Source organism: Callorhinus ursinus, unplaced genomic scaffold (assembly GCF_003265705.2).
Source record: "Callorhinus ursinus isolate GAN/ISIS: 27379988/994484 unplaced genomic scaffold, GSC_fseal_2.0 scaffold139, whole genome shotgun sequence".
Lineage (NCBI taxonomy): Eukaryota > Metazoa > Chordata > Mammalia > Carnivora > Otariidae > Callorhinus > Callorhinus ursinus.
Window position 1 is genome coordinate 140,490 of NW_027397201.1, and position 21,175 is coordinate 161,664.

General features: G+C 38.9%; 1 long non-coding RNA gene across 1 annotated transcript in view; it reads right to left on the reverse strand.

Annotated features, from left to right (window-relative positions):
* Window positions 1-20,965, reverse strand: part of LOC141371944 (uncharacterized) — a 150,226-nt gene extending 129,261 nt beyond the window's left edge. Inside the window, exon 1 of the long non-coding RNA XR_012377303.1 lies at window positions 20,931-20,965. This is a non-coding gene — a long non-coding RNA (uncharacterized lncRNA). The remainder of the gene's footprint in view (window positions 1-20,930) is intronic.
* Window positions 20,966-21,175: the final 210 nt, after the last annotated feature.

Here is a 21,175-nt window from a genome sequence, read left to right on the forward strand (position 1 = left end):
AACAAAATGCAATATTGTAATTCTCTCTGGTTCAAATTACCTTTCTTACAAATTATCTAGATTTTTTGACACTGATAAACTTTTGAGGATTTGGCCATATCTGAGAAATTCAGATCAGCCATGTAATTCAGGCAGTCCCTGACTCGTTATACCCAACCCTAACCCTAATGTGCTCTCAGGTTCCACCCAAAGACATCTGATACCTCTGTAGCAAAACAGAGAGCAAAAAAAGGGGACAGAGAGGGAAGAAAATCTGACCATTACTTTGAATTTCCTTGCTTGTGTGGGTTTTGGTCAGATAAAACTCCAATTATTTTTGACTGCATTAATTTCCTTTCCAGTAAAGTGCTTAAAGAATAATATACTTCCAGTTAAAGCTTTTAGGGTGGACCATTGCTCAAGCCATTTTCAACTTTATTGGACAAAGCATTTGAAAATATACTATGGGTAGAAATTCAGATATGGCTCTTGGGGAAAAGCAAGATGACTTAATAGGTCTCCCTATCAACCCACCTAACTTCTGTGATTGAATTAATACAGAGGATAATGGGGGAGGAGGGATGGAAATGTGAATTGTAACCACAGTTTGAGCTGTGTACAGTTACATCATGGCATCAGTTTTTCCACTCAAGCTGGTAAATGACTACAACCAGAGATATGTGAGCCCTTTCTGATGAGATATAAATCAGTCCAAACAGTCATCCAGTTCTCTCTTGCAATGAATTTAAATCATATCTTTCCCCTTCTTTTAGCCTTGGGTTCTCATTTCATTTCTAGCTCCGTGGTCTAAGCTCAATTTTTAAGGGACTTGATCCAGTCGCCTACCCCTGAAACTTGAAAAAAATTTAAAAATAAGTCCAAACTATCAAATCCTAAGATCTGGTTCAGTGGGGTTTGCCACAGGATAAAGGAGTGCAGGAGTATATCTCACCTAAGTGGCTCACAGAAGTTTAAGGACTATATTTACCAGTTAGCTATTACAGTATACCGAAACACCTCTATATTTAATGGCCCAAAACATTATTCATTTTTATTGCCCAGAAGTATCTGGGAAGGTTGGCCTTTGGGCCTTCTTGTCGGGGTAGTTCTGCTGGTTTTAGCTAGGATCTCTCACACATCTGTGGTCCACTATGTGTTGGATAGGCACTGTGCCAATCTTGGTTGGCTGGCTATTAGCTGGTATAGGATGGTCTCATCAGGGATATCTCATCTCTGCACAATGTGGTTTCTTATTCCCCTGCAGGCTAGTCCAGGCAGAGGCAGGGTCCAGAAGAAAACAAAAGCAAACAGGTCTCTTGAGGCCTTTACTCAGAATTGGCACACCATTACTTTTATCCACATTCTGTTAGCCAAAGCAAGTCATAAGGATAGTCCAGATTCAACAGATGGAGAATAGACATCACCTCATAAGACAAGCTTCAGAGGGTATTGACATGGGGAGGGGTCAAAAGTTGGAGGCATCTTTCTAAGAATTTATAATAGTACCATCTCTTTCCTTTTCTAGCTGAAACTTCAGACATTCTGGGCATATCCGGGGAGCATCCCAGCATCCAGGGCAAGGGTTCTTTTTGTTTTGTTTTTTTGGGGTTGAGCTTTTTAATATCATAAATCAGTGTCCAGCCTGGCCTCTCACTGCCAGGCCCCTTCCTGGGCCTCCTATCTTCATATTGCCTGGAAGGCTGCCTGCAGCCAGGGCTTCTCCCATTCCCTAGGAAGGATTCAGCACCAGCCTAAGAGAGGAGGCAATAACAGCTAACAGGGTGGGAAGGGGGAGAGACAGAAGCTTGTGCAGGCATGTGTATGTATGTACTTACGTGTGTGAACACATGTGGAATTAAAGGTTTACAGACCCTGGTTCAGGGACAGTCTAGGATGGGAGAGGAGGTAGGGCAAAGAGAAGCACATCTTTTCTCCCTGACACCTCAGCCTCACTGTTCCCCAGGGACAGACACACGGGGTAAGTGGGAAACCCATCCCTGGACTGGAGTCCTTTTGAGTCTGGTTGGAGTCATAGATGCAGTCTGTGGGGTCACTGGGTTTGTCTCCTTCTGAAAGCCCTGGGAGAGTGGGAGGTAAGAAGTAAAAGGAGATAAGTCTCTGCTAGAAGAACTTGATGCCCTGGCCATCGCTGATGATGATGATCTCAGCCTTGTGCTCCTGTTATAGGGGCTGCAGAGCCTGAAGTAGAGTTTCTTCATCCAACCCATGGAACTCCTCATCCTCTGTGTCATCCCCATTGGTCAGTTCATACAGGGTGAACATGGAACATGCCATCATACCTGTGTTCACCATTAGCAGAGCTCAACATCAGTGACTCCTCCTCAAATTATGTAAGCTTCAGAAAGACAGGTAGGCTCCTGCAAGTGAACATTGCCTCTCTCTCTCTCTCTCTCTCTCTCTCTCTCTCAACCTCTCAATCTCTCTCTGTCTCTGTCTCTCCCCTCCCTTCCTCCCGCTCATTTTCCCTCCCATCTTACTGTATACTATATTCCTGTATGTCCCCCACATTAAACAATGCCTGGCTCAAACGCTCAATAAATATTTGTGAATGAATGAATGAGTGAAAGGAAGCATTATGTAAGAGGATCTATTAACAGAGTCAGATGGAGAAAGTGAACCAAATTCAACAGAGACTGGGGAAAGCAGTCATGGAGTGATGCAAAGCATATAAGAGAAATCTACCCTAGAGAAGACTTCAGGACTGAAGTAAAATGACAGCAGTGATGGTGTTTTTGAAGTTCCTGCTGCTGCTAGCTTGGCCATGCTGATAATATTTAAACAGGCCACAGCACAATAGGGAGCAACGAATCTGCCGCAGAGATGAAGTGGAGCAGGAAAAACAGGAGATTACACAGCTACTGTCCTGGAAAGCAGTTGATTCCAGGTGACTGAAAAGGAAGGGAAAGGGTGACTCTCTCTGGAGTGGACTGGGGTAGCTTTTACTCACTGGCCTGGGAGGACTGTCAGTAAATGCCATGGACCTTGCCACCAGGTAGGGCCTAACGACAGAGTTGTGACAAATGATGACAGCCAACTGGGAGGAAAGAAAGTAAAATGACAAGAAATAGGCCCTGGGAATCTGACCATGGCAAAGAGAGAAGCTGATGGTATCCACCAAGGCAGGACCAAGGAGAAACCAAGGTTCGTGCATCAGGGATTCCCCAGCCCCTCGAGGCCATGCACATATTTGACTCCCCTGTCCTTTAGCAAGCAGAGAGTGTTTTATCCCATCAGTAAAATCTGCATTGCTGGGATGACAGGACTCACTTTCTGTAAGGTGCATAACAACTTTCCGACATGTTGTCAGAATGTGTCAGGTTGAGTTACTGTGATTCTTTTTCACGAGGACGTGACACATGGCACCATTGCCGGCGATTCAGACGTTTCCTGTCAATGCCTGCCACTCACGAATGGATTTGTAATCAAACCCAAGTCACAGCTAGGCTTTTTGCAGGAGAGTCACTTCCAAGTTTTACTTTTAATACCTGAGGTTTTGTGTTACTGATATTAAATAAAAACTCTTTGCAATGAATTTTAAATGAGGTAAAAGCTCTCACCAGAGATTTGTTAAAAGCAGATGAACAGCTGTTCTCTTTTCCCCCCTTTTTAGTAGAAGGGCTTTAAATTATATATTAACCAAAAAGGTAAACAGAATAAAATGGGCAATTAAATATTAATGGAAGATGTAGTGGAATTGTCCTGTGCTGCACTTAAAACAGCCTGAATGATTGAGCTGTGAATTGCTCTCCCTGAGGTATTGAAATATTCATCAGTGCTATTTAATAAATGTTCATATTCGTAGGCACTCATGTTTACACTACAGCACTTGCAAGAGAGTGCTTACTAAAGAAAACATGCTAATGGAAGGTGAACTTTCCTGTACAGTGAGTCACCTTAAATTATACAGAGTGTGCCGCTGAGGAGATGGGGAAATCTCTCCTCTGACAAATGAGAAGCTTGCAGAAGAGAGAAGCATCTTTTGTTAAGAGAAGGGCTGGGGATGGCATAGAGGCGTTGTGGCACCAAGACTCTTTTGAGGTTTTTAAAAATTTATCCGGTTTGCATTTTAAAAATGTTTAACCTTTCCTGCCTGAAGCAGAGCTTCATTCCAGTGCTATTACTGCAAACTGCCTATCTTATGGGAAGGGATGCAAGAGATAGAAAAAAGAGACTGCAGGGGAAACCCTTCAACAACTAAGGTATAAGCACTCCATGTGACAGCAAAACTGACACAAAGACACACACAGCATTTACAGGCAGAGGTGGACACTGCTACTTATCGCTTCTCCTCTGTGACATTTATTTAGTCATTCTTTCCCAAGAACTGCAGATATTGTATCACCTCAAGTGAGAAGCTTGATTGTTCTCATAAGTTAAACAGGATCAAGGCCAATCAATATCTTGGAATTGGCTGATCTCTAGGGAAGATATTAAGATTTACTAGAGCAGTGGAGGGAAGGGGCTGAAGCTGTGGCTGCTGGATTTCTGATGAGTGGTATGACCTAAATGGAACATGCCCATCCAACTTAGATACCTGTTTAGTGAAAAATACATAGTCACCCAAGTTCAGCAGCATCATCCACATGTGCTAGAACAGGGTCAATTGGAGGCTTCCTTTGTGACAGCTCTTCATTATCTTTCATGATTAACCAGAAAAAAAATGAGTTAATGTTTATTCAGTGACAAAAGAGGATCTTGGTTCCCAGAGTAACAAAAACAGCCATACAGAGTACTGTAGATTTTTTTTTTTTTTGGTCTCAGTATTTCACTCTACTGTAATAGTATCATACCTCTATTACCTATGTCCTAGCTTTATAGTGGTTAGAATATACTTCTTACTCCTTGAATGAGGCCTTAGCCATGTAACTTGCTTTAGCTAATGAAATGGACATGGCATGCAAAAATACTGAAATGTTGATGCACATTGGGCTCACTCTCTTGAGCCCCAAACTTTGGCCATATGAAAATGCCTCCAGTAGCTGCTAGTCCAAGGAAGATGAGGGACACTGGCACCAAACCCAACTGAATCTACCTAGATCAGGTGAACTCTAAGATGCTAATATGATATGCCACCGAGTTTTGAGTTCATTATATAGCATACTTATGGCACTGTCAAGGTCAAAGAGGATCATTCCAAGGCTTCTATAGACAGTGGGCAACCACTGATTGTTATTTTTCTCTTTATTAATATGTTTTAGAGAGAATGTAGTATATTACTAACACAACATGTAAGTTTAGACATGAAGATGTGTTCCTTCAGGGAAGGACATCACCTTGCCTTGTACCCACATTTGAAACATTGGAGGCTTCCTTGATTACCCTTTCTTCTTCAACATATTCCCTTCAAAAGGTCACCAAATCCTGTTGATTCAAATATATGAATGTATCTTCTTCTCTCCATTTGCACTGCCACCACCTACTTCCATGTTCTCTAATTTTGAATATCATAAATGGCCTACTCAGTTGTTTTCCAACGTTTACATTTCTATCAGTCATGTTTCTAACAGATCATGGAAAACTTCCTATCTGAAGTTCCTATCTTCCTTCTCTAAATCACTTTAATAAACAAACACCTATTAATGGTTGTCCATCAGTTATAAATACTTCGGAATGGTCCTCCGTGATCTTAAAAATCTGTTCCCAATTACCCTTCTATCTATAATGTTGGTCATCTCTCTTTACTTTCTCCTAAATTATGGCACTCCCACATAATTTTTATTCCCATGGCTTTTTTTTTTTATGTTGTCACTTTTGTCTAGGATACTCTCCTCTCTGAGTCACTGTCTAGCATCCCTCAAGTTCCAATGTAATCATATGCTACTCCTCCCTTTAAACTTCTATAAGACTTTAAAGGCCATTTATCCCATTCTATTATAAACTTTCATTGCCAAATGCATGTCTCCCATTATACTAAAAGTTATTTAAAAGTAGAAAGGGAAAAAAAGGGGGGCCTACTACAAAGTTAGGTGCTTAATGAATGGCTAAACTCAAATACTATAGCCAGGCAACACTAATTTTTTTGAATATGGAATTATTCCTATTTCTAAGATGCCTTAGAATTGAGGAACACTGTTAGCAATATAATAGATGAATAGGGAATTGCTTAGGGATAGAATAGAAATAAGTTCTTTGGGGGTTAAGATATATAAACAAAGCAGTAAATCAGAGACTGGTTCTTCTTTTATATTTGTATAAATGACCTGAAAAAAATGAACATAGTAAAATTTTGAAGTTTACAGATATAATTTAAGTTCTTCTGCCCATGGGATTTCAAGCTGATAGGGATAAGTACCACAAAGAACCTCGAGCCTATTTGAGTAGGTATAAAAATTTCAGGTGAAAGATGGAAACAATCCAACTGTCCATCAGCTGATGAGTGGATAAACAAGATGTTTCCATTTTATATATCCACACAGTGGAATATTATCCAGCCATTTAAAAAATGAAGTAGTGATAAATGCTACAATATAGGTGAACTTTGAAAGATTATGCGAAGTGAAAGAAGTCGGTCAAAAAGGACAATATATTATATGAGTCCATTTATATGAAAGGTCCAAAATAAGTGAATATATGGAGACAGAAAGCAGATTAGTGGTTTCTTAGAGCTGGGGAGATAGGAATATTGACAGGTGATAGTTCAGGAGTATAGGGTTTCTTTTCTGAGGTAATGAGTATCCTCCAAAATTGATTATGGTAATGGTTTCACAACTGTGTGAATATACTAAGAAGTATTCATGGAACACTATAAATGGGTGAATTGTACAGTATGTGAATATATCTCAAAAAAACTGTTACCAAAAAAAATTGTCTCTGAATGTCTTTAAAAAATAATTCAAATTTGGGGCACCTTGGGGGCTCAGTTGCTTAAGTGGCTGCCTATGGGGCTCAGGTCATTATCTCAGGGTCTTGGGATTGAGCCCCACATCAGGCTCCCTGCTCAGCAGGAAGTTTGCTTCTCCCTCTTTCTCTGCCCCTTTCCCCCGCTCATTCTCTCTCTCTCAAATAAATAAAATCTTCAAAAAAATAATAATTCAAATTTTATTTGTAAGAGAATAGGCCCTAAGTTCCATTACAACCTGATAAAGGATTTAAATGACATAATTAGACATGGGTTGTACCTTAGATGGGTTCTGAAATACGGCAATGAACTGCTACAGGCCAACAGTCCCACAAAATACTAAGGATAACCAGGAATTGAACTGAAAGCCAAATCCAATAACATTAAATGATTTATTGTGCTTCCATTGCTGCCACGATCACTCTAGTTGTCATACTAAAATCAATTGTTAGCCACGGAGAATCTACTATGAGTTCAACTCTGATGAAGAATTTTAGGAACTATAAAATATAACTAAGACAAAGTTTCTACCCCCAATAAACTTAACTTTAGTTGGAAAGACAAGAAAACACACATGAAATAATTGGCAAGGTGATATCATGAACTCCTGTTTTAGTATTAAAAAGACATAAAGGAGATAACATGAGTTATTCATTAAGAATCTTTGAACTATTTAATCATTTTTAAAAGGAAACCTGGCTAAGATTTTTATAAGACCATTTATAAAACTACCTACTCAAATAGGCTCAAGGTTCTTTGTGCTACTTATCCCTATCAGCTTGAAATGGCCCCCAAATCACAATTATGGTATTTCCACTCAATAAATGGTCTCATGCTATCATGTAAATTTTCTTCCCCCTGCCCCAAATTTGGTAAGTTGCCTATATAGAAACTGACTCACTCTTGAGTGCCAATATAAAAGAAGAGTTTTGAATTTTAGTAAGACCACCAGATAGTAGCCTGGTTAAGACTTTGAAGCATAATACAAACAGGGGGGGGCTCTGACTTAATTAAGAGATTCAGAATGAATTAAAGGAAGCACTACCACCCCAAGGAGGAATCCCAGTTCAGTGAGAAAGTACTAAATTATATCTAAACATTTGTTTCCTTAATAGTTTCTTCTAAAATCCTTCTTAAATATACTTTTACAAATAGAATGAGACTGACATGCTTATAAAAGTTGTTTTTCTATAAAAGCAAAATTAGGGGTGGCCTGGGTGGCTCAGTCGGTTAAGTGTCTGCTTTCAGCTCAGGTCATGATCCCAGGGTCCTGGGATCAAGCCCCACATCAAGCTCCCTGCTCCCCTTTCCTTCCCGCTCATGCTCTCTCTTGCTATCCATCACACTATCTCTGTCTCTCTCTCTCAAATAAATAGATACATAAAATCTTAAAAAAAAAACAAGATTAAATTTACAATGTGCTTTATTTTAGGGGTGTCTGGGTGGCTCAGTTGGTTAAGCATCCCACTCTTGATTTTGCTCAGGTCACGATCTCAGGATCATGAGATCAAGCCCTGTGTTGGGCTCCGAGCTCAGTAGGAAGTCTGCTTGAGATTTTCCCTCTCCCTCTTCCTTTGCTCTTCCCCACAACCCCCACACATGCTCTCTCTAAGATAAAATAAGTAAATCTTCAAAAAATGAAATAAAATGTGCCCTATGTTTGTTGAGAAACTTCTAAGAATCCTAGCTTGTTAGACCACAAGACCATTGTTCAACTGTTGCCAAAATATCCCTAGGAAGAATATCATGAGTATAAATTTATAAAGTAACAGCAAACATCACAGTCACATGTAAGAATTCAACCTTTGAAACTTGATCTAATGAGCACAAAGCCACCAATCAACACAGAAGAACTGCTACTTCCAATTTACTTTTATTTGCTGATTTCCTCCTAATGTGCTTATAGAACACTTGGCTACTGTGCGAAGAATGTTTTCAAGACCATCTATAGATAAACAGGTGTATGTTGAGTGTGATAAGTCACTGAACATCAACTTAAGTTCTGACAGTAAGACAAAACTCTCAGGGCCAGTCATTCTACTGATTAAGCACCAAAGGCAAGATGATTACATTCTACATAGGACACATCGAACTTTAGAAAGAAGCTATCTACTTTGAGTCTATTTGAGTTCTTGCTAAAATTAAGTGGAAAGATAAGGCAAAGAACAAGAGAAATGGTGATAGAGAGAGAAAACAAGAACCATGGGACCTTTAGTCCCTTCCCCCACAATGTGACTGGCTTGCCCTGCAAGCACTATTTGTGTCCTTGAAAATTTATTCAACATTTGAAAGAGCTAGTCTGTCTTCCATATTTCACCCTAGGCCTTTGAACCAGTCCAGAGATCCAAACACAAATACCTACCTCTAATAAAGTAGGATCTATCAAGCCTAGCCCTACAGAGAAGAGAAATTTATAGTCTTATTCAAGAGAGGAGAGTTACCTTGTTAGTACAAGTACAGTAATACGAATACATTGAGCAAAAGTATCAGTGTGAGTGCTGTAAAGCATCCAAGAGGAAATTAGCTGTTTTAAACCATGGAACTAATGTGAACCATAGCTAATAACTGCTTATTTATCACCAGTATAAAAAGATAATTTGGCTAAGCTAATGAAGTAATTCCAAGCTTTTAACTGAATGCTAGTACTAATTGAATGTTACTGAAAAAAACAGGGAGGAAAACTACACGAAGGAATGAGTGCAACTAACTTCCATCTAGTATATTAATATTTTCTTGATGTTGAGGATAACATTCCAGTTGCATAAATTTAGGGATATCAAACTATTTAAGAAGATTCCCATGAAGAGAAAACCTAGATTCAACACTTTATCAGAATAACATAAACTGGGTTGAGCAGAAGGAAACGTGTGTGTGTGTGTGTGTGTGTGTGTGTGTGTGTGTGTGTGTGTGTGTGTTTTCCTTTGGTTTGTCCTTCCATCTCACTGCAGGTCAGAAAAAACCCCAGCCAGACCTGATATTTTATCCTGGCTAATACTTTCTATGGTATGACCTTAAATTTATTGTTTAACTTTCTAAACCTTAACTTCAACCTTCTCTAAAATGGGATAATAATATCTAGTTTAAAGGTAAACTGATTTAGGGCGCCGGGGTGGCTCAGTCAGTTAAGCGTCTGCCTTCGGCTCAGGTCATTATCCCAGACTCCCAGGATCAAGTTCCTCACTGGGCTCCCTGCTCAGCAGGGAGTCTGCTTCTCCCTCTGCCCTTCACCCCACTCATGCTCTCTCTCCCTAATAAATAAATAAAATCATTTTAAAAAAGTAAGCTAGTTTAAAAAATAAAAATTAAAAAATAAAAGTAAACTGGTTTATTGAGGAGTATTAATTTTCTGGGATATAAACAATAAACGATTTTATGTTTTTTTCAATACATTCCTCCATAGAGAACTAACCTTTGTTCTGCATAATGATTCCCTTAATAAAATTATGGCAGATTTCACAAATTTTCAGTGAATTTTGATTATTAGAACAATCTTATTTCAGTATTGGAAGATACGGTTCTGATTCAAAGTTCTCTCTGCCTTCAGGGTAGGATGGACTATGACTCTAGCAGTTTAGTGTTGAGTGGAGCTTTTCACTCAACTTTTCACTCACAATGGATGTGAGCATCCACCCATTCACCCACCCTCCTGCACTCTTCCCCTTCCCTGTGCTGATCTTTTAAGAGTTGGGCAAGGGTGAAAGAGGAATAAAAATGTTTCTTTCTTGACTATGCAAGATTATATTCCTCTCCTTGGCTGCAATGACTGCTGCTTAGGTTAGTTTATGGACTCTTTGGGATAAGGACAACCATAGAAGGCTGCTGAGGAGTGAACTCCCCATCATACCACATCTCCCAGACAGGCATATCTCAGCCTCCACATACTGTGGCAAGACCGAGGCATCCAATCTCATTTACCCTCCATGGCCATCTCTCTGGCCTGAGTTCTCATGAAGCATTCAGGTAACCAAGGGTTTAGTGAATTCCTACTATGTGCTAGCCCTCTTCTCAGCCCTGAGGATACATCAGGGATTAAAACAGGAAAAATCTTTGTCTTCATAGTCTGGGGTACCCTAGAGTTTAGTAGAGGAAGAAAGAAAAGAAAACATACTACATAAAGAAAAATATATTTGTTTAGATGGGGATAAGTGCTACAGAGAAAAAGAAAGCAAGTAAGGAAGATGTGGAGTGCAGAAAGATGGTAACAATTTTAATGGTATGATAGGCCTTGCTGAAATGGTGATGTTTGAGTAAAGAATTAAAGAAGGTGAGGAAGTGAATCATTTAGATATCTGGGGGAACTGGTTTCCATGTAGCAAGAAGAAGAGTAAAAAGATTTTGAGGTTGGATGGTGCTTTAAGATTCCAAAGGATAGCAAGGAGACTAGCATGTTTGGAGTAGACAAACAAGTGCAGCCATGACATAAAGCAGTCCAGTCTACTAAGGGTTGGAGTGTATGCACACAAGCAGGCACACATGCTTCTATGGACACACACACATGCATACACATCTGAGGCCCGGGTAGAGATGTCTCCTCAGGGTTTCTAAGGAGCAGCATTCTTCATTTAAACTTAGTTACATATAAGACCATAATTTATATAACCTAAGTAGAGACTATCATAGAATATTTAAGATTGTAGATACTGAAATCAGACTATGTGACTGCAAATCCTGATTCTTGTACTTATTATTTTTGTGACCTTGTGAATGTAACACAACCTCCCTCCACCTCAGTTTCTCTTTCTGTAAAATAAAGATGAAGATTAAATCTTATCATTGCTGTGAGATAATAGAGTTAATGCCTGAAAGCATATAGTACAATGTCTGTGCAAGGTGATTTTAATAGACAGCAAGGATTAAAAATCACTGCTTACAACTATGTTTGGTTCATTCTTGCTCGTCAAGCTGAATTAAAATGTCACCTCCTCAAAAAAGCTTTTTCTGATAGTCATTAGGGATGTTCATAAATATTCCAGTGCTCCTTCTGGGCACTTGGTATAATTGGACTTTCTTATCTCCTTTGAAGTTAGGCATGGCAACATGACTTGCTGTGGCCAATGAAATTTAAGCAGAAGTGGCATGTAGAACTTTTACACAGAAGTGACACATGTCAATTCCCTATAGAAACTTTTAAGAACCAGTGTTTCATTCACTACATCTCCTCTCCCCTGCTATGGTGATCATGAAAACATTACACACACACACACACACACACACACACACACACACACAAATATGTATGTATATGTATATATGTATATATACGTGTGTATATATATATAGAGAGAGAGAGAAATGGAGCCTCTGACATCCTATGTTGCTCCAGACTATGATGATTAGAGTACAACCTTCCTGCCACCTGACTATCTGCACTACACATGTAACATGAGAAAGAAATAAGCCTTTGTGCTGTTAACCCACTAAGCTCTGGGGATTATTTGTTACTGCAGCATTTTCTAGACAATCTTGACTGATACTGTTTGACCACATTATATAAAGTAGTTTCCTCATCCGCCAGTCACCCTCTAGGACATCTTCAGATTTAATTTTCATTATAGTACCATACCATTCTTTGAAATCACCTTATTCATGAATTGTATAAGAGAATGGAGTTTGTTTATGTCATTTTCTTTTTTGGGGGGGTCCTTTTTATTTAAATTCAATTAATTAACCTATAGTGTATTATTAGTTTCAGAGGTAGAGTTCAGTGATTCATCAGTTGCATAGAACACCAAGTGCTCATTCCATCACCCGCCCTCCTTCATGCCCATTCCCCAGTTACCCCATCCCCCCACCAACCTCCCCTCCAGCAACCCTCAGTTTCTTTCCTATGCTTAAGAGTCTCTTATGGTTTGTCTCCCTCTCTGATTTCATCTTGTTTTGTTCTTCCTAGGTTTGCTTTTTTTTTTTTTACTAACCAAAATCATGCTGTATGCATTGTTCTTTGATGTGCTTGTCAGAGATGTTCTCAGCCTAGCACACTCTTTTTATCCATTCTATATTCCACAGAAATAGTGTCACTGTTTGGGTTGCTTCATTCTGCTGTTATAATTATGCCCACTTTTGGCCACAAACTTGAGCACAGGGGCTGTAATTTGAGGGGAAGAATGCCAGTTTGAGCCCTTGGCAATCTGAGGTGAAGGTGTGTTGACCTGGCATTGAGCAGGTGGCAGGCCTTGCATGCTGACTAGGGCAGGAGGGTGGCTGGACTGTGAATTTGGGACCCACAGGCCAATGGCATCGTGTGTGATGGGGACATGGCCGTTTTGCTTTTAACTTGTTTTTCTGGGAAACTAGATCTTTCCTTCTATTCTAAGGGAAAGTCTTGCTGGATAGAGTATTCTTGGCTGTAGATTTTTTCCTTTTAGCGGTTGGAATTGATCATGCTGCTCCCCCTGGCCTGCAGAGTTTCTGCTGAAAAACCCACTAATAGCCGTATGGGGTTTCCCTTGTATGTAACTGCTTTCCTTTCTCCTGCTGCTTTTAAAATTCTCTCTTTATCACTACTTTTGGCCATCTTATTAACTTTGTGTCTTGGTTAGGTTGGTTGTGTTGGGGGCTCTCTGTACCTCCTGGATCTGGATTTCTCTTTCCTTCCCCAGATTTGGGAAGTTTTCAGCTCTCATTTCTGCAAATAAATCTTCTGCCCCCTTTTCTCATTCTCCTCCTTCTGGGATCCCTGTCATGCGACTGTTACGCCTGACAGTGTTGCTGAGTTCCCTGGGTCTATTCTCATTTTGCTTATTTTTCCCCTTCTCATCTGCTCAGCTTTATTACTTTCCATTACTCTGTCCTCCAGGTGGCTGACCCATTCTTCTACTTCACCTTTTTGCTATTTATTCCAGGTGGTCTATTTTTATTTCCATTTAGTGAGTCCAATAGCTCTAATTGGTTCTTTTTTACATCTCCTATCTCTTGGTGGAGGGTCTCAGGGAGGTCCTGCACTCCTTTCTCAATGCTAGCGAGTATCTTGATGAGCATTACTTTAAATTCTCTATCAGACATATTACTTATCTCCATTTTGCTTAGGTTTCCTGTTCTGATTTTGTTCTGCTCTTTCATTTGGGACATATTCCCCTGTCTTCTCATTCTGTCTATTGCCGTGTCTGTTTCTCTATGTTAGGAAAGTCAGCTATGTCTCCTGCAATTGAAAGTAGTGGCTTTATGAAGAAGAGGTCCTGCAGTGCAATCTCTCCTTTTCACCAGAAAATGGTGCTTCAGGGGGGGTTTCCTATGTGTGTTGCTCCAGGGGTGTCCTACCATTGTGGCTGGGATGTGTTTGCCTTTGGTCCAGCCTGTGATGGCTCTCTGCCTGTTGTGGGCAGAGTCTGGTGCCTCTGGTGTTAGTGGGCTGGTCCGGGGCTGCCTTGGGCTTGAGCTGAGGCAGACCAGGCGTTTGCCAGAGATGAAGTAGCACCAAACTGCAGGCACTTTCCCTGTGTTGTCCCCTGAGAAGCTTTTGTTGGTGGTTGGGGCCTGCATTCAGACCAGCTGCCTGCCCCCAGTCCACTGCTGGGGTCACAGTCAGACTGGCATGTGGTTATCTTCCCCTCTCCCTGGAGCAGGACTCACTTTGGAGTGGTGCTGCCCCTTGTCTGGGCTGCGTGCACATTGCCAGGCTTGTGGCACTGCTTTGATGGAATCTTGCCAAGAGCAATTGGAAAGGGTGGACCTGCTTCGCTGTGGCCTCTTGTCTTTGCCAGGCTGCGGAGATTCTGTTCTGCCAGTTTTGGGGCTGCTTTCTGGGTTATTTATGCTGATGTGGGTGCTCTCTAGGTGGCCATGTGGCAAGAGGTGAGCCCAGGGTCGTCCTACTCCACCATCTTTTGTTTATGTCATTTTCCACTGTATCCTCAGTATACAATAATGAGGCCTAAAGGTTATTCAGAACTCAATAGATATTTATTGAATTATTAAAATGTGCAGCATATAAATCCTTTCATTTGGAACCTTAAGATGCACTAACTTTATGCTAAATTCTACTTTATATGGAATAATTGCAGGATATTTACATCAAAATTTAAAAATACATGATGTTCATCTTATTTAAGTCAAAGTCCTAGGATATAGACACAACTTTATTGTTTCACAGTAAACTATTTTCATGAATAAAGTTAAAATGTAATGTCAGTGATCTAAACACACCAATTAAAAGACAGAAATTGTCAGAGCAGATCAAAAAACACAATCCAACTATACCTTGTCTACAAGAAACCCACTTTAAATATAAACACACATATAAATTAAAAGTAAATGGATAGAGGAAAATATACCACAGTAATACTAACCAAAAGAAAGCAGGAATAGCTATATTAATTTCAGAGAAATCAAACGTCAAAGTAAAGAAAGTTATCAATGATAAAGAAGGGCATTATATAAGGATGAAGGAGTCAATTCTCCAAAAAGATGTAATAATGCTTAACATGTATGCACCCAACAACAGATTCAAACTACTTAAGGCAAAAACTGATGGAAGTGCAAGGAAAAATAGATGAATACACTATCATAATTGGAGACATCAACATCCCTCTCAGAAATGGACAGATCAAGCAGACAAAAAATCAGTAAGGACATAATACCATCAATCAACTGGATACAATGGGCATCTGTAGACTATTTCATCCAACAAAACAAGAATTCACATTTTTCTCAAGTTCACATGGTACATTTACTAAGATAACCATATTCTGGGCCATAAAACACTCCTTAACAAATTAAAAAATATAGATATCACACAATATCTGCTCATAACCACAGTGGAATTAAACTAGAAATCAATGACAGAAAGACAGCTAAGAATCCCAAACTACATAGAGATTAGACAACATACTTATAAATAACACATGGGTCAAAGAAGAAATCTCAAGACAAATTTTAAAATATTTTGAACTATGAGGGCCTGGGTGGTTCTTCACTTCAGCTTTGGTCATGGTCTCAGGGTCCTGGGATTGAACCCTGCACTGGGAGTCTGCTTAAGGATTCTCTCCCTCTGCCCCTGCCCCCAGTCTTTCTCTCTCTAAAATGAATAAATAAATCTTAAAAAAATAAGAAAATATTTTGAACTAAATGAATATTAAAAATACAACCCATCAAAATTTGTGGGATACAGCAAAAGCAGTACATACAGGGAAATTTATAACAGTGATTGCATGTATTAGAAAAGAGGAAATATCTATAATGAGCAATTTAAGTTTCTACCTTAGGAAACTAGACAAAGAAGAGCAAATTAAATCCAAACTAAAAACAAGAAACAATAAAAATTAGAGCAGAAATCAATGCAATTGAGAATAGGAAATCAATAGAGAAAAGCAAAGAAACCAAAACCTGGTTCTTTGAAGAGATCAATAAAATTGATAAGCCTCTAGCCAGGAAAACTAAGAAAATAAGAGAGAGGACAAAAACTACCAATACCAAAAATGAAAGAGAGACATCACTATAGATTCCATGGAAATTGAAAAAATAAATTAAAAAATACTATGAATAACTCTATATCCACAAATTTGATAACCAAATGAAATGAACCAATTCCTAGAAAGACACAATCTGCCAAAATTCACACAAAAATAAATAGATGATCTATATAGGCTTTTTGTATTAAAGAAATTGAATCAATAATTGATAACCTTACAAAGCAGAAAGAACCAAGCAGATAGGTTCACCAGTGAATTCTTCCATCTATTTAAGGAAGGAATTATACCAGTTCTCTATAATCTGTTTCAGAAGATAAAACAGAGGGAATACTTCCTAACTCATTCTATGGAGCTGCCATTATCCCAACACTAAAAACCAGATTAAAAAAAAAAACATGAAAAGAAAACTATAGACCAATATCTCATGAACATGGATGCAAATATCCTCAAAAATATATTAGCAAATTGAACCTCAAAAAAGGAATAAAAATAATTATATATCATGACCAAGGTGGGGGAGGGTTATCCCAAGTATACAAGGTTGGTTCAACATTTGAAAATCAAATAATGTAATCTATTACATCAACAGACCAAAAAAGAAAAATCACATGATCATATCATTTGAAAAAGCTGAAAAAGCATTTTGACATAATCCAACACCTATTCATGATAAAGACTCTTAGTAAACTAGGAATAGAGGGGAACTTCCTCGTAGATAAAGACTATCTACAAAAAAACCTATAGCTAACATCATATTTATTGGTGAGAAACTCTTAAGACTTTCCACTAAGATCAGGTACAAGGCAAAGATGTCCATCTCACCACTCTTTTTCAACATCATATTTGAAGTCCTCACTAATGCAATAAGGCAAGAAAAAGAAACAAAAGGTATACAGATTGGGAAGAACACAAAACTGACTTAAGCAGATGACATGATAGGTTGTACAGAAAATCCAAAAAAGATGACAAAAATACTCCTGGAACTGATAAGTGATTATAGCAAGGTTGCAGGATATAAAGTAAATATATAAAAGTCAATTGCCTTCCTATATACCAACAATGAACAAGTGGAATTTGAAATTAAAACTCAATATCATTTACATTAGCACCCCCAAAAATAACATATTTAGGTATAAATATATCAAAATATCTACAAGATCTTTCTGAGGAAAACTACAAAACTCTGATGAACAAAATCAAAGAACTAGACAGATAGACAGATATTCCATGGTCATAGATAAAAGGACTTAACATTGTCAAGATGTTGGATCTTCCCAAATTAATCTATAGATTCAATGCAATCCCAATAAAAACCCCAGCATGTTATTTTATGGATGTTGACAAACTGATACTGAAGTTTTTATGGAGAGGCAAAAGACCCAGAAGAGTCAACACAATATTGAAGGAAAAAATGTGGAGGGCTGACACTACCCAACTTTAGGACCTACTATAATGCTACAGTAATTAAGACAAGTAATCAAGACAGTGTGGTAGAACACACTGAGAAAGAATAGACAAGTAGAACACAATACAGAGCCCAGAAATACACTCCTATAAATACAGCCAACTTATCTTTGACAAAGGAACAAAGGCAATTAAATGGAGCAAAGGTAGTTTCTTCAACAAATGGTGCTGGAACAACTGGACATCCATATACATACATATATACATACATACATACATAAAAACATACATATGTAAATTTAGACACAGACCTTATACCCTCACAAAAATTAATGCAAAATGGATAATAGACCTAAAGGTGAAATGCAAAGCTATAAACCTCCGAGAAAATAACAGAGGAGAAAAGCTAGATGACCTTGGGTATGGTGATGCCCTTTTAGATACAAACACAATCCATAAAATAAATAATTTATAAGCTGGACTTCATTAAAATTAAAAATTCCTGCTTTGTGAAAGACAATGTCAAGAGAATTAGAAGACAAGCCATAGACTAGAAGAAAATATCTGCAAAAGACACATCTGATACAGAACTGTTATCCAAAATATACAAAGAAGTCTTAAAATTCTACAATAAGAAAATAGCCTGATTTTTAAAAAATGGGCCAAAGACCTTAACAGACACCTCACCAAAGAAGATATACATATGGCAAATAAGCATATGAAAAGATGCTCCACATCTTATGTTGTCAGAGAAATGCATATTAACACAATGAGACACCACTACATGTCCATTAGAATATCCAAAATCCAGAACACAGGAATACCAAATGCTGGTGAGGATGTAGAGCAAAAGGAATTCTTCATTGCTAGTGGAAATACAAAATGGTGCAGCCACACTGGAAGATAGGTCAGCAGTTTCTTATAAAACAAAACATACTTTTACCATACAATTCAGCAATTGTGCTCCTTGATATTTACCCAAAGGAGTTACACATAGAAACTTACATATAGATGTTTGGATGTTTATAGCAGCTTTCTTCACAACTGCCAATACTTGGAAGCAACCAAGAAGTCTTTCAGTAGGTGAATGGCTAAATACACTGTGGTTCATCAAGACAATGGAATATTATTCAATGTTGAAAAGAAATGGCAAGCCATGAAAAGACATGCAGGAACCTTAAATACATACTTCCAAGTGGAAGAAGCCAATCTGAAAAGGCTACATACTGTATGATTCCAACGAAACGATATTCTGGAAGAAGCAAAACTATGGAGACAGTAAAAAGATCACTAGGGGCAGATAGAGGGGGGAAGAGATGAATATCCAGAACACAGAGTATATTAAAGGCAGTAAAAATACCCTGTATGGTATTATAATGATGGATATATGTCATTATACTTTCTTCTAAACCCACAAAATTCACGGTAGTGCACAAGAGTGAACCTTAAGGTAAACTATGGACTCTGGGTAATTATGATATGGATTCAATGTAGGTTCTTCCACGATTAAAAAAAAAAAAGAAAAAAGGAAGTACCAATCTGGTGACTGATGTTGATAATGAGGGAAGCTATGCATGTATAGGGGCAGGAGGTATATGAGAAATCTCTATACCTTCCTTTCAATTTTGCTATAAACCTAAAACTGCTCCAAAAAATAAAATCTTAATTAAAAGAAAGTTAAAACTGATCAATGCACATGCTCAAAGAAAGAAGACATCTATAATAATAATCATATATCTCTTGTTTATAACTTAGTAAAAGAGGCTTCTGGAGTTTTAAGGATGGTACTGTTCACAATCTTAGATCCCATCTAAATTTCAAACCAATTGAGAAACTAATTGAGAAATAAAAAGTCAGACTGATGGAAATAAAGACATAATCTTTGTTACTTAGACATAGGACCAAACTCTGACCTCCTAATTTTCTTCCCTCATTCTCACCCCCATCCCAAAGTCTGGGCCTTCGGAGATCCATTTAAAGAAGAACACGGGTCTAATCAGGGTAAACTTGCTTAATCAGAATTGTAGCCTTACACCCTGGAACCTTGAGAGGGGAGACAGAGATAGGTGTGGGCTCTGCTTTACTCAATGGGACCCTAAAAATGGAGGTAGGAGCAAGCACAAAGCTCAAGCTCCCAGGATTATGCAGCTCTAAACCAGAGAAACAAAATGTGTCTCCATATATCACCTATCAGGGAAACTTGTTCCTCCTAAAAGAAATAAGCAAGGTGTGTAGGAACAGAGGCCAGAAAATTGCCTTCCATTCTTATCACTTCTGGACAGTGAAAATTTCATACTTCCCTGGAAATGTTAAAGAGTGCAGGAGAAGAGTAGAGGAGATAAGTGCACCTCAATCTATAGCCAAGGTAAATCTTAAAGGCCAATAATTTCTTCTTTCTGAGTTCCAAAGTCAAATTGACCACTTTGTTTTAATGGCAGTGGAGCAGTGCTGGCTCACTTCCCAAATATCCTTTCATGTAAAGATACCTAGTGAATGACAACATTGCTGTTTCCCCTTTTTCTTTCATGGCTATCATTAAAATTTATTTATGGACATTCAACCAGTAGCTTATAATTATGATTAGAGGGAGTTACCAATGAAATCTTTCTCTTAACAACAGCAATTTCACTACAAATTCCACCAAAAAAATTTGAAATCCTTTTTAAAAATGTAAATTAAAACACTGACTGAAATAAATCTTTAATGAAAGGTTATAATGTCTTCTTACACCTTCCCTATAAATGCATATAAATGGAAAAGTTCCTCAATGCTAATTCAGGCAGTGAATAAGCCATTTCTTGTTGCTGATTCAGGCTGAGAATTTGGCAATAAGATCCCAAACTGCTTATACTATACAGAGGCATCCTTAAAGCTGACTTCTGATGTCTGTATTTGGCACATTAAAGAGAAAAATAAGTTATTTGTAATACAACAAAATGGTAACTTAATGACAGAAGAATCCCCCTGACTAGAGCACTGATCATTCTTAGATGAAAGTAATAGGAAACATAAGTGTTTGCCTAAAAAGTTTCCACTGAACTCCTAACCTTCCTGAAGTTGGGACACATAGAATTTAAGAGTTCTGAGTGACCTTGCAGAAAGACAAGGGGTGCCTGAGTGCGACAGAGCTCCCAGGTATAGGAGAGAGGAAGCCGGCTGCAGAGACGGAGCCGAGGAGTGGGCTCTCACCTCGGGGTTGCCAGAAACCGTGATCCCTGGCACAGTCGGGCCACTGTTCCTCAGGCAAGGACCCAACAAGCGGCAGATCAGGGGAGACTCACCTTCCTCCCCCGGGAGGAGCGGCGCGGGAAATCACCAGGAGCTCACCTCAGGGATCTGCTGGGTTTGGAGACTCCACACGGTTGTGTGCCAGAGAAAGAAACACTTGGTCACAGGTCGGGTGAGCATGGAGTGCAGCCATAGACCGGGGAGGTGAGAGTAATTGACTGCTTTTCTCTGGAGGCTCACTGAGGAGCAGGGCCCTGAGTTCTTGGCTCCTCCGGGGCAGTTATTGGGAGGCCACCAT